The 15,216-nt window shown below is 38.0% G+C and overlaps 1 protein-coding gene across 2 annotated transcripts in view; it reads left to right on the forward strand.

Annotated features, from left to right (window-relative positions):
* Positions 1-266: 266 nt before the first annotated feature.
* The window catches only part of NSD3 (nuclear receptor binding SET domain protein 3), a 138,927-nt gene continuing 123,977 nt past the window's right edge, over positions 267-15,216 (forward strand). For both annotated transcript variants that reach the window (XM_036749071.1, XM_036749072.1), the window contains exon 1: positions 267-810. The gene's annotated coding sequence lies outside the window, so the exon portion shown is untranslated. The remainder of the gene's footprint in view (positions 811-15,216) is intronic.

Here is a 15,216-nt window from a genome sequence, read left to right on the forward strand (position 1 = left end):
TCCTCTCTTACATCACTCCTCTCTCTCGCTTGTAGCCCTCATCTCACATCTTCATGTTCTGCCCCGTTACCCGTTTACTCCCTCCCTTCACAACCTCACACGCTTCTTTTTCTCTCTCCTCCCCACTCCCCACCCCACCCCATCCCTCTCTACTCGCCTCTTCCTCCTTTTTTTCCCTCTCTCTTTCCTTCCCTCCCACCCCATTATGAACTACACTTCCCAATAGGCATCGCACCCCTCGGCCAATGAACGCGTGAGGATTTGGCGGCGGTGGCGGCGTTGCCCGAGAGAAGTGGGGGGTGCTTTGTGCGCGGCGGCGGCGGCGGCGGGAGCGAGCTAGCGAGCGAGCTAACGACGACGACGACGGCGAAGGCGAAGAAGACGACCAGGACGGGGGGGCGTAGAAGAAGACCGCGGCGGGAGAGAGAGAAAGCGAGCGAGCAAGTCCCCGAGACCCTCTGCAGCCGCCGCCAGCGCCGCCGCTCGCCCGGGGCTCTTCTTCGGCAGCAGCGGCTGCGCAGCCACCCCACCCCCCCCTCTTTCCTCCCCCTCCCTTCCCCCTCCCCTCCCGCAGCTCCTCTGCCCCTCCCCCACTCCCGTCCGGGCCGCGGCCCCACGGTTCGGGCCGCGATGGCAGCGGCACCCGGCGTGGAGGAAATTTAGGCCGGGGATTCATGCGGCCTGGCCTGGATCCGACTCCTCCCCCCTCGGCCTCGGCTGTGCCCCGCGCTCCGGCCCCCCTCCGGGCCCCCGTGTCTCTCCTGTGATCGTACTGACACGGCCGGGGGGTTAGAATGGAACAGACTGAAGGTAAAGTGGCGCCGCGTGCGAGGCGGGGCGGGCACCCACCCACGCCCACACCCACCGGGGCTGGCTGACCCCGAGTGGGGCTGGGGAGGGGGGGGGCGGGGAAGGGAGAAAGGGAAAGAAACAGAGAGGAGAAGCCCTTGGGGAGGAGCGGATTGGCTTGGAGGCTGTTGGTGGGGGCTGGGAGCGGGAGGATGGGGAGAGGAGGTCGAGTGGGGCTGGGCTGGGCCGGGCCAGGGGAGAGGAGGTGGGATGGGGGCGGGGAGAGGGAGAAGGTTGGGGGAAGGGGGGAAGGAAAAATAGAGGGGAGAGCAGGGAAATGGAGGGGCCTTGGCGAGTAGTATTCGAGGTTGGGGAAGGGAAGAGGCGTCGGAGGGCTTACGTGGGAGGGAGGAAGGAATGGAAGTGGAGGGAAGGCTGGTTACGAGAAGGAATTGAGGGAGTGGGCATAAAGGGATGGGGAGTTTGGCATCTGGGGGGCGGGGGTAGGAGAGGTGGGGTGGAGAAGAGGGAAGGAAATTAAGTGAACGATGAGGAATTGATAAACCTTGAGCGTGGGAGGAAATGATGGGGTTTGGGGACTGATGAAGTGTTAGGAAGGGAAAGCCTTTTGTTCCTATTTTTGTGTATTCCTTGCCGTTTCTGTCAAGGCCAGAAAGGCTAGTGGTTATAGATAGTGCTTTTATCCTTTCTGGAGTGAGGTGGTATAGGTTTTATTGTGTGGAAGTGGGGGCTGTGTTTTTGCTTTCCACGTTCTAGCGAGGGGTTGGGGGTGGAGGGTGGGAAATCGGTAGAAGCCAGGACATAATTTGTTGGGTTTTGTGAGGAAGTGAAGACTGTTCAGATTTAAAGGGGGTAGGGGCAGCCATGTTTGCTCCCAGACACTGCAGTGTAAATAAATTTCCCCCTCCCCCCAAATACCAATATTAATCTGGATGGTGCCAGTTGAGGTCATTAACCCCTATTCCCCTTCTGCATGTCAACTCTTTTCCTTGCCTCTTGGGTCTTTCAAAATAATTCACAGCCAGCAAAGTAGGCGGTAATATTCTCCCTCTTGTGTGTTCTGCTTCTCTTCCCTCTGCTTTTTTCCCTTTTCCTTTCATTTTAGGTTGCAAACAAGACATCGGAGTGGGGAGAACTGCTGCAAAAATTAACCCTTTTTTTGTAAATCTGAAAAGAAATATAAGCATAGAATTGTAGTCAGAAGAGCTTTTTGTAGTGACAATAGATATACTTCCCCTCTAAGATTATGAAGTTTTTAAATGCTCACAATTACATATGGCTTAGACAGAATTAACCATGTTTTCTGCAATTCTTAAAGCAAATAAGGAAATGGAGTAGGTTACTTTACTTGGTCTAAGGTCTCTTCTTGGAGAAGAGCAAGTGGTGTGTTTAGTGTAGGAAGATCTGTTTGTGCATTATCTATCTACTTCATTTTAAGTTTAGGAAAATAGCAGTATATGTGTTTCACATTATGTTTTTGAAAGGTATTTTGCTCATAGGTTCAAGGTGTGTTAAGAAAAGTACTCCTTTCACAAAAAGCATTGCTCTTCTCTCCAGCCCCCACCCTTTCTCCTTGCTTTTATGTAGATAACCCAGTATAATCCCAAAATGCCAGTACAGTGCAGTGATGTATGAAGTAAACATGCAGTTCTTACAGTCTCATTGAGGTGCCAATTATGTTTAAGTGGGAACTTTAGGTTACTCTAAATGGAACTGCACTGACTTTTCTGATTTGATGTAAATATAACTACTTGTGATACTGACATGATCACTTATTCTGATAGTTCATATTTGGATAAATTAGTCTGAGTTCAGTGTTATGACTATTAAAAAGTTAAGTTAACTGGAAACCATAGGATTATAGATTCAGAGCTGAAAGTGGCCTTAGAAGCCATGGAGTCCAACCCCATGAGAAGTTAAGTGGTTTGGCCAGTATCTAAGGCAGAATTTGAATTCAGGTCTCCTTGACTCCAATTTCAGTATTCTATTCACTACACCACCTAAGATTTTAGAAGTAGAAGATATTTTAGTTATAATCTAGTGCTTCTTTTTTTTTTCTTGCAGATAGGAAATGATCTGAAAAGGTTAAGTGATTTGTCCAAGATCTCCCAGTTAGTTGTGGCAGTGCCAAAATTTGAATTCACATGTTCTAACTTCTGGTCTAGTGTTATTTTTTTTTTCCATTCTATCAACTTGTCTAGTTTTTTTTCCTTCTGCTAAAGGATCAAAAGGGAATGTATTAGGGCTTAATAAATGTCTGTGGACTTGTTGAATTGAAATATGTTAAAGGTGATGCTGTCTGTCATTTCAGCAATGAGAGATTCTAGCATTGACATGAAGGCGTAATATAAAATAAAATGTAGATACTTAAACTATGTAAATACTTTTATATAAAATAAAACAAATACTAATTTAAAAACTTGGAGTATTTTGTTCCTTAAAATGCCTGAGTATTCATACTAAGGATTAAGATTTAGAAAAGGTTGCAGAATTAGTTAATATGCTTTTAAAAGAGTTATTTACATAAAAATTTTCTTTCATACCTATTGTATTTACACATCAGGTGCTAAATTGTGGGGTATAGAGTTTAAGTAGGAGACAATGTGGTATGGTAGGGAAAAAAATACTGGGATTGGAATCAGGAGACCTAGGTTAGAGACCAGCTGCCTGTACCTGATGACTCTGTGACATTAGGTAAGTCACTACATTTTTCTTAATCTTGGTTTCTACATCTGTAAAATGGGAATAATACTTGATACTGTACTCCAGGGAATTGTGGCAAGGATCAATGGGAAGAATGTACATAAAGTACTTGGTAACCATAAAGCAATATATAAATGAATTGCTGTTTTTTCTAAATGATACTAGGACCTCATAGAAATTATTCTTTTCTCCCAAACCCTGACCTTCCCAATTTTAACCTTCCTACTTCAGTTATTTCTACCTCTATTGTCCTTGTTACCCATACTCAAAATTGAAAGTTATCTCTGACTCTCACCTCTTCCTCCACATAAGTTGCTAAAAATATCTGTCTAATCCATTCCTTCCTTTCCATTTCCACACTACCACCAGTTGAAACTCTTGTTACTGTGCTATTGTTATAGCATTATTCTCTTGGCCTCCACTCTGTCTTCTGCACTACTGCCTTAGTAGTTTTCCTATTCCACATGTATTTCCTAATATGCCCTTATTCCTTAGGTTGGCATTTTTAGACCTTTCATTGTATGCAACAACAAATATTTATTAAGTATCAACAATATCTGAGATACTATGTAAGACTCTGGGGGTTACAAGAACAAATATATATTCTTTGTTCTCAAGGAGCTTATGATTTAGTCAGGGATTCAAGTTAGGTAAAAATAACTATAATGCAAAATAGAATAGAAGTACATAGGACAGATACAGAGATGTACAGTCGTGATCATTGGACTTCGCAGTAGATTTTGGAGATGGGTAAAAGGAAGAAGGGTAGAAGAAGGAATCAAAGATATCTCTCAGTTTTGAACTAAGCTGACTGGAAGAAATTTTCAGATATGGAGAAATTAGAAGGTGTATTTGCTTATCATTAAGAAAATTTCCAACCTTGGTTGCAACTTAAATACTTATAGAGCTGCCTAGAGCACAAGAGGGTGTGACTTTCACCTGGTTATGCTACAAGTATGTGTTGGAGGTGGGACTTGAACTCTGGCCTTTCTGGCTTTGAGGACTCTATGCCATGCTGCTTCTCCACATAGTATTTAATACATTTATGGAATATACATTGGAATAGAGAAAACTATATGGTGGACACGGAACTTAAACAAGGAAAAGATTTGAATGGGTAAGAAGGAGAAACACTGGGGGTAAAAGCCTGTGGAAAGGCATTGTAATTAAGGTGGTATGAAAATAAAAATGGTGTCTGGACTGTGTAAGTTTGTTTGGGGACGTAATGAGAAGTGAAGTTGGAAGGCATTTATAATGTACAGCGCTGAATGGGAGTCCCCTTTTCTAGATCTTTACTTAACAATTATGTGACTTAAGACAATTCCTTCCCAAGTCTTAGGTTCTTTCTTTATAAAAAGTGAAATAATAGTACATGAGCTTCCTATTTAACAGGGTTGTTTGTGATGGTGATCTAAAGTACTTTGGAAACCATAAAGAGCTATATAAATGTTAGTTTTTTAAAATATTATAGGCAGGTTAAGGTGGTTGGAGCATATCATGAAAATTCTGGGTTTTATTCTTTCCAGACCTACAGATTGTGTTTCTTATTTTCTCAGTTCCTCGTTTTACTCAGCAGTAAAGCTGGAAAAAGTGATCTGGGTTCTGAGTTCTGAGAGGACACTTTTTAATGGTAGTTATCAAAAAGGTTAATATCCATTCAAGCCTCTTCCAGAAGCAGTTTGTGGCAACCCTATTGAAGTCTAACATATGTAAATTAACATTCTGAAATTATAAAATATTGGGAACATGTGAGAAAAGGCATGTGAAAGAACTGTAGGATTGGCTTGGAAAAATTGTTGTCATTTCAGTATCAGTATCCTCTTCTGGGCAAAAGGTTACCCCTACCAGCATCCAGTTCCTTTGACAAGTGTATATCTTCATAATATTGGAGAAGAATAGCTTAGGTTACCCTATTTGTATACATAATAGTACCTAGTGATAAATAAATTTTGTTGAATGTTCAGTCATACAGTTTACATTGTCTCTCTTAAAAAAAATAATTTTTAGTTTTCAGCATTCACTTCCTTAAGATTTTTAGTTTTACATTTTCTCACCTTCCCTCTCCTCCCCTCTCCTCAAGATGGTGTGCAATCTGATAGAGGCTCTACTTATACATTCATAAACATATTTTCACATTAGTAAAGAAGAATTAGAACCAATGGGAGGAACCATAAGAAAGAAGAAACAAAACAACAAAAGCAAAGAAAAGGAGAACAAATAATATGTTTCCATCTGCATTCAAACTCCAAAGTTCTTTCTCTGGATGTGGATAGCATTTTCTATTGTGAGTCTTTTGGAGTTGCCTTAGATCCTTGCATTGCTGAGAAGAGCTAAGTCTGTCAAAGTCAATGTGTTCTCCTGGTTCTGCTCAGTTCATATGTGTCTTGAAGTCTGTCTGGTCATCATTTCTAATAGCATAGTAGTGTTCCATTACATTCATATACCACAACTTGTTCGTCCATTCCCCAATTGATGGACATCTATCAATTTTTTTTTTGAGGGGGAAGGCAGGGCAATTGGGGTTAAGTGACTTGCCCAAGGTCACATAACTAGTAAGTATGTCAACTCTCTGAGGCTGGATTTGAACTCAGGTCCTCCTGACTCCAGGGCTGGTGCTCTATTCACTGCGTCACCTAGCTGCCCCAACATCTATCAATTTTCAATTCTTTGCTACCACAAAAAGAGCTGCTATAAATATTTTTGTACATGTGGGTGCTTTTCCCGTTTTTATGATCTCTTTGGGATACAGACCTAGAAGTGGTATTGCTGGGTCAAAGGGTATGCATGATTTTATAGCCCTTTCTTTGGGCATAGTTTGCACTGTCTCTACCCCAGTGAAGAGTTGCAGTATAAATGATCAGGAATTAGGATTTTTTTTTTCAGCAGGTGATATTACAGCTATTCATTCAGTAATAGGCAGTTTCACATAGAAGATAGACATCTTGCTTCTGAGGAGGTCCTCCACCGACACACTAGTGACAGGTCCCTGGGCAAGTCATTTAACATCTCAGTTCCTCAGGCATTTCTCTAAGGCTATGATTGCAGAGCATTAATAGAGGAGTTTCCTCTAAGAATGAAAGTTCCCTCCCCCCAAAAAAATTGTATTGGAGAAAAGTTAAGAAGTTATCCTGGCCCTAACTATTGTCTAAAGTATTATAATTCTCTTCAAGTTGGTCTCTGTGCTTCCAGTTTGTCCTCTTTCAGGCCATCCTTTACATAGTTGCCAAAATGATATTCGTGTATGGGTCTGACCAGGCTATTTTGCTGATCAGTACTCTTTAGTTCAGGGGTTCTTAACCTGGGGCTCCCAAACATTTTTTAAAAAATATTTTGGTAGCCACTATTTCAACAACTGGTTTTCTTTATGATTTTATTTTATACATTTAAAGACATTTTTCTAAAAAGGGGTTCCATAGACTTTCCATGACACAAAAATGGTTAAAAACTTTGCTTTAGTGGCTCTCTGTTACCTATTAGATAAAATAAAATAAAATATTGGATAAAATCCTTCTCTTGGCAAATAAGACAACCAAACAACAGTTTCAGTCTTCTTTTCATATCACCTCTCTTAAGACACTCTGCATCCTAGTGAAATTAAACAACTACCTGTTTCTTTCCTGAATTATTCTGCCTGTGTGCCCTCTAACAGATTTCTTCCACATCTTCCCTTGTTGAAATCTTTCATTTTCCTCAAGGTCAACCTCAGATGCTCCTTTCTCCAGGAAGCATTCTTTTCCTCCTAGAATTTAGAACTGGAAAGGAATTGGTGTTCATCTAGTTTAACCTCTTTATTTTACCGGCTTGGAAGTTGAGGCCCAGAGACAGGAAGTGATTTGCCTGAGGTTACATAAGTAAGTGGCAGAACTAGAATTTGAATCTATGTCCTTATGCTGTTTCCTAAAACTGCAAAGAAAAACAGTGCTGAAACAGTAATGAGGACTCTTAACCCAATTTAATTTGTGTACATGTTGCATCCACTTCCTCTCTCCTTTCTTCCTCCCCAGAAAGTTTGGCAGCCTCTTGAGATCAGACACTGTCTTGTTTTCATCATATAATCTTAATGCCAAGTACTGTCTTGCACACAGTAGGTGTTTGATGAATGTTTGTTGAAAGAATACTAATGAATACCTCGGTCATTTTATGACATTATTTTACAAAGAAAAGGTTAAAGAAAATACTTGTTTTCTAATTTAAAATTTTCTTAATTGTTATGAATACATTTCCACCAACTTTTAAAAAAATTAATATATGTTTATTCATAGATAGAAATTATTAAGAATAATTTTGTTTGCATTTAATATCCACCCATGAAAAGAACTGAGGTGCAATTTTGTGTTTGGCCTTTTTACTTTATAAGGTTGTTAGTATCTTCTGAAAATAGAAAATAATAGCTGAAAGCTCATTATTTTTAAATTTCATATTCTTCAGAATTTTCTAAATTTATGTGAGGATATTTTTAAAACTGAGCCTCTAAAATGAGTTGTATGGTTTTTACCATAATCGAGGTATGGTAACATTATTTAACATTACGGTTTTAAAACAACATTTGTGTGTGTTGCTGCAAAAGTCTTGAACTGGATAATGTTGAGGTTAAATCTTTATATTTGAGTACTTTGGCATTCAAGAACACTTAAGCACTTTGCAAGCCTTAAATCACTATGTGAATGTCAACTATTATTGATAAAGGGCAACTAAGATGACTTATTCCCTTATAAATAATAGTTAATATTAGCTAAATTTGACTGCAAATAGGGGGAAATGATATTTTTTACCCTCTAGCTACTTTTTATACTTAGAAACTGAGAACCTTATTTCCTAAAATTACCAGTTATAAACAATAAGAATTTAATTCATCTTGGGCAGCTAGGTGGCACAGTAGATAGAGCCCTGGATCTGGAGTTAGATCTGCCTCTGGACTGATGCTTGTTTAGTTAATGGTGCATTGGGCTGGCTGGATTCTTCGGATAAAATTGTGCTGTTGACCTGGTAGAATAACACAGAGATATGAAGAATCTGTGACTCTGGTATTGACATGCTATAAAATAAATGGATTTCATAATTTTATAGCCTGTTTTCAGAGGTGGGATTTTAGAGCTACCTATGTGGAGAAGAACATATACTGAATATTCATTCTATGCATAGAATCTGTATTCTAATAGAACCCCAAATTGGAAGATTATTACTGAATAATAGGAGGGTAAAATATTGTCTTTTTGGAGACAAACTGGTGTAGTAAAAAGAATCCTGGGTTTGGAATCAGAAGACCTGGGTTGGAATTCTGACTCTGCCATTTTTACCTGGTTGAACTTGGGCAAGTACTTCACTTCTCAGTTTCCTTATTTGTAAAATGAGGTTGGTTTAGGTCAGTGGTGTCAGATTCAAATAGAAACAGGGGCCACTAATCTGTACACAAGGATTCCTACGGGGCATATGCTGGCTTGGTTTTAAAATGTAACATTATCCATGTTTTATTGTATTTTCTAATTTTGTTAACTATTTCGCAGTTATATTTTAATCTGGTTTGGGCTGCGTTGATAGTATTGTGGGCTGCATGTGGCCCTCCTATTAGAAACTTCTGGGTCAAATCAGGTCTTCCTAAACTTTTTACACTCTCGACCCCTTCAGCACTTCTTAAACTGTGGAGCATGACCCCATATAGGGGGTGACTCACAGTTTAAGAAGCACTGGGTGACCAGTAGCTATAAAACCATTACTTTTTGATAATATACAAATAACAGTACTGTGCCTAAATCGAATTATAGTATTTTTGTACCAGTGTTCGGTATTCATTCTAGTGAATTTTCTTATGAAAATAAAGATTCTTTGATTCAAATTTAAAAATGAAATCTAACAGTTGTAGCTTTTGTATGGAAAATGACTTTTTGGATTCTTCTTAACCTGACATCACAATGTCATTAAATGGAAATTAAGCTTTGACTCTCTGATATCAGCATTAACTTGTAAAAAAGAATTAGTAGCCATGGTATTATTTGACTCTGTTTTTTGGATACCCTTTTCCCACAGAGGGTTTTTAGATCTCATAGTGTCTTTGGATAGATGTAGAGAACTTTTAAATAAGAGACTCTAATTTGAATACTCTTAACTTTTCTTATTTTCCCAATACCATAAATGTTAAATACTGTGCTTTAAATAATTATTTATGTTTGCTGTCTGGCAGAGAGTTGAATTCTAAGTCCCCTTCCCCTGTAATAGGAAACTTGGAAACAATTTCTATTACATGATGTGGGTTGTCTGAAAGCCACAGGTTCATCTCTATCTGTAACCTTGCTCTCACCTCATCTTTTTCCTTTTTTTCTCCTTTGCATATCAGTATTGTTTGTTTTTTTCAAGATCTAGAAGGATTGGAATACAGTAAACTACTTGCTATGATATACCTGTTTACTGGATGACCTTGGTTATTATCTAGACCAAGAGTGGGGAACCTGTGGCCTTGAGGCCACATGTGGCCTTTCCAGGTCCTTGGGTGGGGCCTTTTGACTGAGTCCCAAGTTTTACAGAACAAATCCTTTTATTAAGGGGATTTGTTCTGTGAAGTTTGGGTTCAGTGAAAGGGCCACACTTGAGGACCTAGAAGGCCACATGTGGCCTTGAGGTCACAGGGTTCCCCACCCCTGATCTAGACTAAAGTAAAAATATGCTAACCAGTTTTTTTCCCCCTTAAGAATGGTTAAAAATAACTGTAAAGTTTTATTGTGGAGACCTATATTGAATTTTCTCATATTTAGCAATAGTCATTTGAGTTGATACTGTTTTATTCAAAAATACAGATTAGATAATGTAGAAATAAGTAAATACAGATTAGATAATGTAGAATATAATTTCCTTGAAGGCAGAAATTCTGTTGTTTTTGTGTTAGTATCACTTGCACCTCGCACAACTTCTTAACACCCTAAGTGTTTTTAAAATGTTTGTCAATTGAATTAATTTTGCATTATGTTGTGTATTTTGCAGTATAAGGAAGGGGTAGATTCCTTTTGGTTCTCTTATAGCTACTTTGTTGCTGTTGCCTTTTCTCTTAGTTTTGAACATTTAAAATTGAACCTATAGAGAAGAGCAAAGAATATCCCAGTGTGCCTCCCCCCATTTAATATAACTTGAAATTACAAAAGAGATCATTTCAGAGACCATTATTTGTATAAAGTATTTACCACTGTCTTCAAGACTTTATATATTAAAGAACAGCTAGTGATTTAAGGTGCATTTGATTGATAAAAGATATGTTATGTGTGGTTCACTTGTATAGTCTGTTAGAATTATAAACATTAGTATATTACTTTTTGCTCAGTACCTACCCAATGCCTTGTATATGATTTAGAGTTGTAAGGGACTTGAAAGGAGTGTGTGTGTGTGTGTGTGTGTGTGTGTGTAACATACTATTAGAATCGCAAGCAGGACAGTCATTCAGTCTACTTGTAGCCATCACCTGCCACTTTTGTTCTCTTTCACCTGTTGGCTTCTACTGCAATCAGTAGCACATGTTTCTTCTCAGGCAAACAGATGTGCAGGCAAATATTCTCCACCTGGTATCAGACATGTCCCTGGCCTTCTTCCTTCCTTTTGCCACAACAAGACATACCTTTCTTAAGTCCCCTAACCCAGGCAAAAAGATTTTTTTTGGTACTGTTAATAAATTATTGTTTATTTTGTAATTTTAATTTTCTACTTTTGTAATTTATATAGCAGTAGTAATGTATAATCTATAAATAAATATATATTTTAGGATATATGACTAAAATGTTTGGAGACAACTGCTTTAGAGGTCATCTGTGTTTGTTGTACTGGTAAACAAACCCTTCTAAACCAACCCATCCATAGTACATCTTACCAGTCAAGCAGCTTAGTACAGTGTGGTATTGAGCAATTTTTCCTCAATCTCAGATTAAAGAACCATTCGAGTACTATCAGTGTGAAAGCAAAAGTGCACTTTACACATCTTAGCTTGGAAATGCCATGTGGAAATATATACAAACCATTCCCAGGAATTATTTTTATTATCATTTAAAAGCTTGTATTCGGGGGCAGTTGGGTGGTGCAGTGAATAGAGCACTGACTCTAGTCAGGAGGACCTGAGTTCAAATTTGGCTTCAGACACTTACTAGCTCTATGACTCTGGGCAAGTCACATAACTCCTATTCCTACTCCCCCCTCAAAAAAAAGGCCCCAAAAGCTTATTTTCACGAAATATTTACTACTCCTAGGTGCTAATTGTGTGCAAAAAAGAACAAAACAAAACCCGAAACTGTGCTTAAGGTAGATAATTCAGGGTCCCTGGCCTCAGGGAATTTTCAGTTTAGTGAGAAAGGCATAGTCTGTCTATAAAAACCATCATCAAAGTAGAACATAAGTAAATAAGAGGTGTACAAAGTGTTATGAGAGTTCTGAGGAAAGAATTTCCAGGATTAGAGGAATCAGGGTAGATTTCATGGATGAAATAGCATTTATTTGAGTAAGGCCTTGAAGGGTGGATAGGATTTCAACAGGAATGTGGTGGGCTGGGCACTGAACCGTTTCCAGGGAAACAGTACAAAACAAAGACATAAAATTAGGCCAAACATTGTATGTATGTGTTCATATGTTGATGAATTGTCCATTTTGGTTGGAACCTCTGATACTGGGAAAAAATGTGATGAGGTTGCAAAGTTTGGTTGGAGTCAGTTTGTGGAAGATCTTTGGATCATAGATTTAGAGTTGGAATGCATTGTGGAGGTTATCTTAGGCCCCCCCATTTTACAGAAAAGTAACCTTCAAACATGTCCCAACTCATACAGGTAAATAGCAGAGTTAGGATTTCAAGTTAGCTTCTTATCCAAATTCAAGACTCTTTTCTCCTTCACAATGCTGAGGAACCCTTGGCATTCTTTGGATTACCATTTCAAGCCTACTTGAGTGCTACCAAAAACCACTGGGGAAAGTCACACAACCATGTTTCATGATCATAGGATTTAGAGCTGAAAGAGACCTCTTCAGAAGAGGAATCAATCCCTAGAGGTGCCCCCATGACTTGTTTGAGGTCATTCACATAGTAAGTCATAGAACATAGAACATAGAACATCCAGAGCCTGTGGATTTTCTCATTATACCACATTTTTTGAATGATACTGTATTTGAGTGACCTTTGCCATTGACCATTGGAAAGTCAATCTTAAATTGTCTCCAAATGGCAATCCCTTGTCTATTATGGAGTCAAGAACAAAGGGAAAGGTTATTTAAAACCATTGAGTAGGGCAAATAATGTGTTGATTTTCAAGTATTTTTTTGTGTTGGTAGAATCAGTTTTTAGTGATATAATTTAGGGAGGAATAAATAAGGATTATGAGGCAGCCTAAAACTATTTGTAGTTTAGTGGCATTGTAGTCAAGTGAAGATAATTTTGACTTGAATTTCACAACAAATATATTAAACTGTATTAAATGAGTCTAGTTTTTGTATTCTATTGCACTGAAATGCCTCAAATAATGACAGCAGTATCAAATATGGCATTATCTAAATGTCCTTGCCTTTCCTCCTTCGTTTTAACATTTGTGAAATGGTAAATATCCCCTAAAATGTGAAACAAGACAGTTTCAGGAAATAGTCTAGGTTTTTCTCTGTCAAGTTAGACAAATTGTAGGATAGAAAAAAAAGATACATTGATACAATTTGTAATGAGAGAAAACTGAACTCATGTTTTTAGGAGGGAACAGGGTATGAATTTTATATAGAAGTTTGATCAAGATTTGAAGTTGTGGCCATAAGAGTTTTTGATCAATTTTTCCATATAGAATTTGTATGGGACTTAAATATGTAAAAAACATTTTGTAGATTAAAAAAATATGTGTAGGTATGGTTATGATTAATAAAATACAAATTCATTTTTAAAGTATCCCTGACTTCTTATTAACTTTTTGTCATTATATATATTCTCAAAGGATACTAATAGTTTTTGTACTATCGAATGGGAATTCATGACAGTTTAACATTAAAAAGAGGAGCTTACCAGATTTGCTCCTAAGCTTCTCCCCCTTTTTGATGGGATTTATTAATATTTCTGGGATTGTGGGAAATTTACCTATTTGTGACTAAAAGCTAATGTAATCTTTTTCAAGTTTATACTTAGGTGAAAGTGTGTGTATACACTTTTCCCTGGGTACCTCTTTTAAAACTAAGTTACAGATGAGTTGCTAATTTTCATTACAGGAGGTAATTTCTACACTAGAAGTTGCTTATAACAGTAAAAATCTACAGCACCCTCTGACCTGCAAATAAAACACACACAAACATATTCACATACCTTTGAGAGAGTTCCTTCACATATATTCTCAAAATTTGGAAAGAATTCTATGTATAATGAAAAATTGAAGAAGTCTTTTAATTAAACTCTTACCTCATTGCTTCTGTGATTTTTGTTATAGCAGCTATTATATGTTTCCTTTAATATGTTTTCATGTGCTCCAGTACTTCATTGTAAGTGATAAATACATAACCTTATCAGTATTGAATAGCTACTAGCAGCGCAGAACGTGAAATCTAGGCCCATAGACTTGGGCCCAAGTGCTGGCTGGGCAAATTATTTCATGTCTTTGAACTTCAATTTCCTTGTCTATAAACTGGGAATAATGACTGCCACCCATCTACCTCAGAGGGTTGTAAGATAGCTTCATAAACCTTAAAGTCATGTATATAGAAACTCATGTTGCAGTCATGAAATAAGTGAAAAATAAACACAACTGTGGCTTCCAGGAGCACATCTTCTTTAAAGTTTTTAATTTTAAAAAACATTTTTTATTTTTTTTTATCCAGAATCCATAGGGATTACTTACATGTGAAATAGCTTTAAGTTTATCCCAACCTTTGAACTATTTCTTGGGGTCAGTCCTGGCTCAGGTCTCACCTTAAATATAGACAAGGAACTAAAAGACAAATGATAGTTGCCTTACCCATCACATTTGTAAGGATCAAATTCCATAATGTACATTAAGCTTTTTGTAACTGTAAATCAGTAAATAGATGAAACCTACAATTAGTGATTAAAATCATTAAATTATTTAAAATAATTTAAGATATTTCTGTTTGTTACATGGAAAACTAACAACTTTTCAATTAGAAGTATTTCTACCTATGATTGTCAGAATTATCTAAAACAAAGTGCTCTCCTAGGAAACAAGTTACTTTTTGCATTTCATCTGTTTTTGCTTATTAAGCAATATTTACCCATTCATATAGTCCTATTTTTGATAATATAAATCCTTTCCCAACAATTGATTGCCACCTGTGCTGATTGATATTGCTAACTTGAAGAACTTGCCTCAACTATGGACTGAAATGTAAATTATGAATTTTTGAATTTTGTGATTTTTTTCCCCCTTAGAAGCCTGAATACAGATCAGGTAATACCTTGAACCATTTTCGAACTTATTCAACATAGGCTTGTGAGATTAAACAGTTGTAGGATCTCACTGATGAATAGTTTTGACATATTTCCACCTCTTTTATCTTTTCTATATTGGTGCATATTGTAATAGTACATTTGATGTTATCAATTTGTCCCTTTGGAATTTACTGTAAAGATTAATGTAATGAGAGAAAAGCTAGGTGGTGCAGTGGATAGAATGCTGGACGTGTAGTCAGGAAGACCTAAGTTCACGTATGGCCTCAGATAACTTGCTAGCTGTGTGATGCTGTGCACTTAACTGCTATCTGTCT

The sequence above is a fragment of the Trichosurus vulpecula genome, chromosome 3 (assembly GCF_011100635.1).
Source record: "Trichosurus vulpecula isolate mTriVul1 chromosome 3, mTriVul1.pri, whole genome shotgun sequence".
Taxonomy (NCBI): domain Eukaryota; kingdom Metazoa; phylum Chordata; class Mammalia; order Diprotodontia; family Phalangeridae; genus Trichosurus; species Trichosurus vulpecula.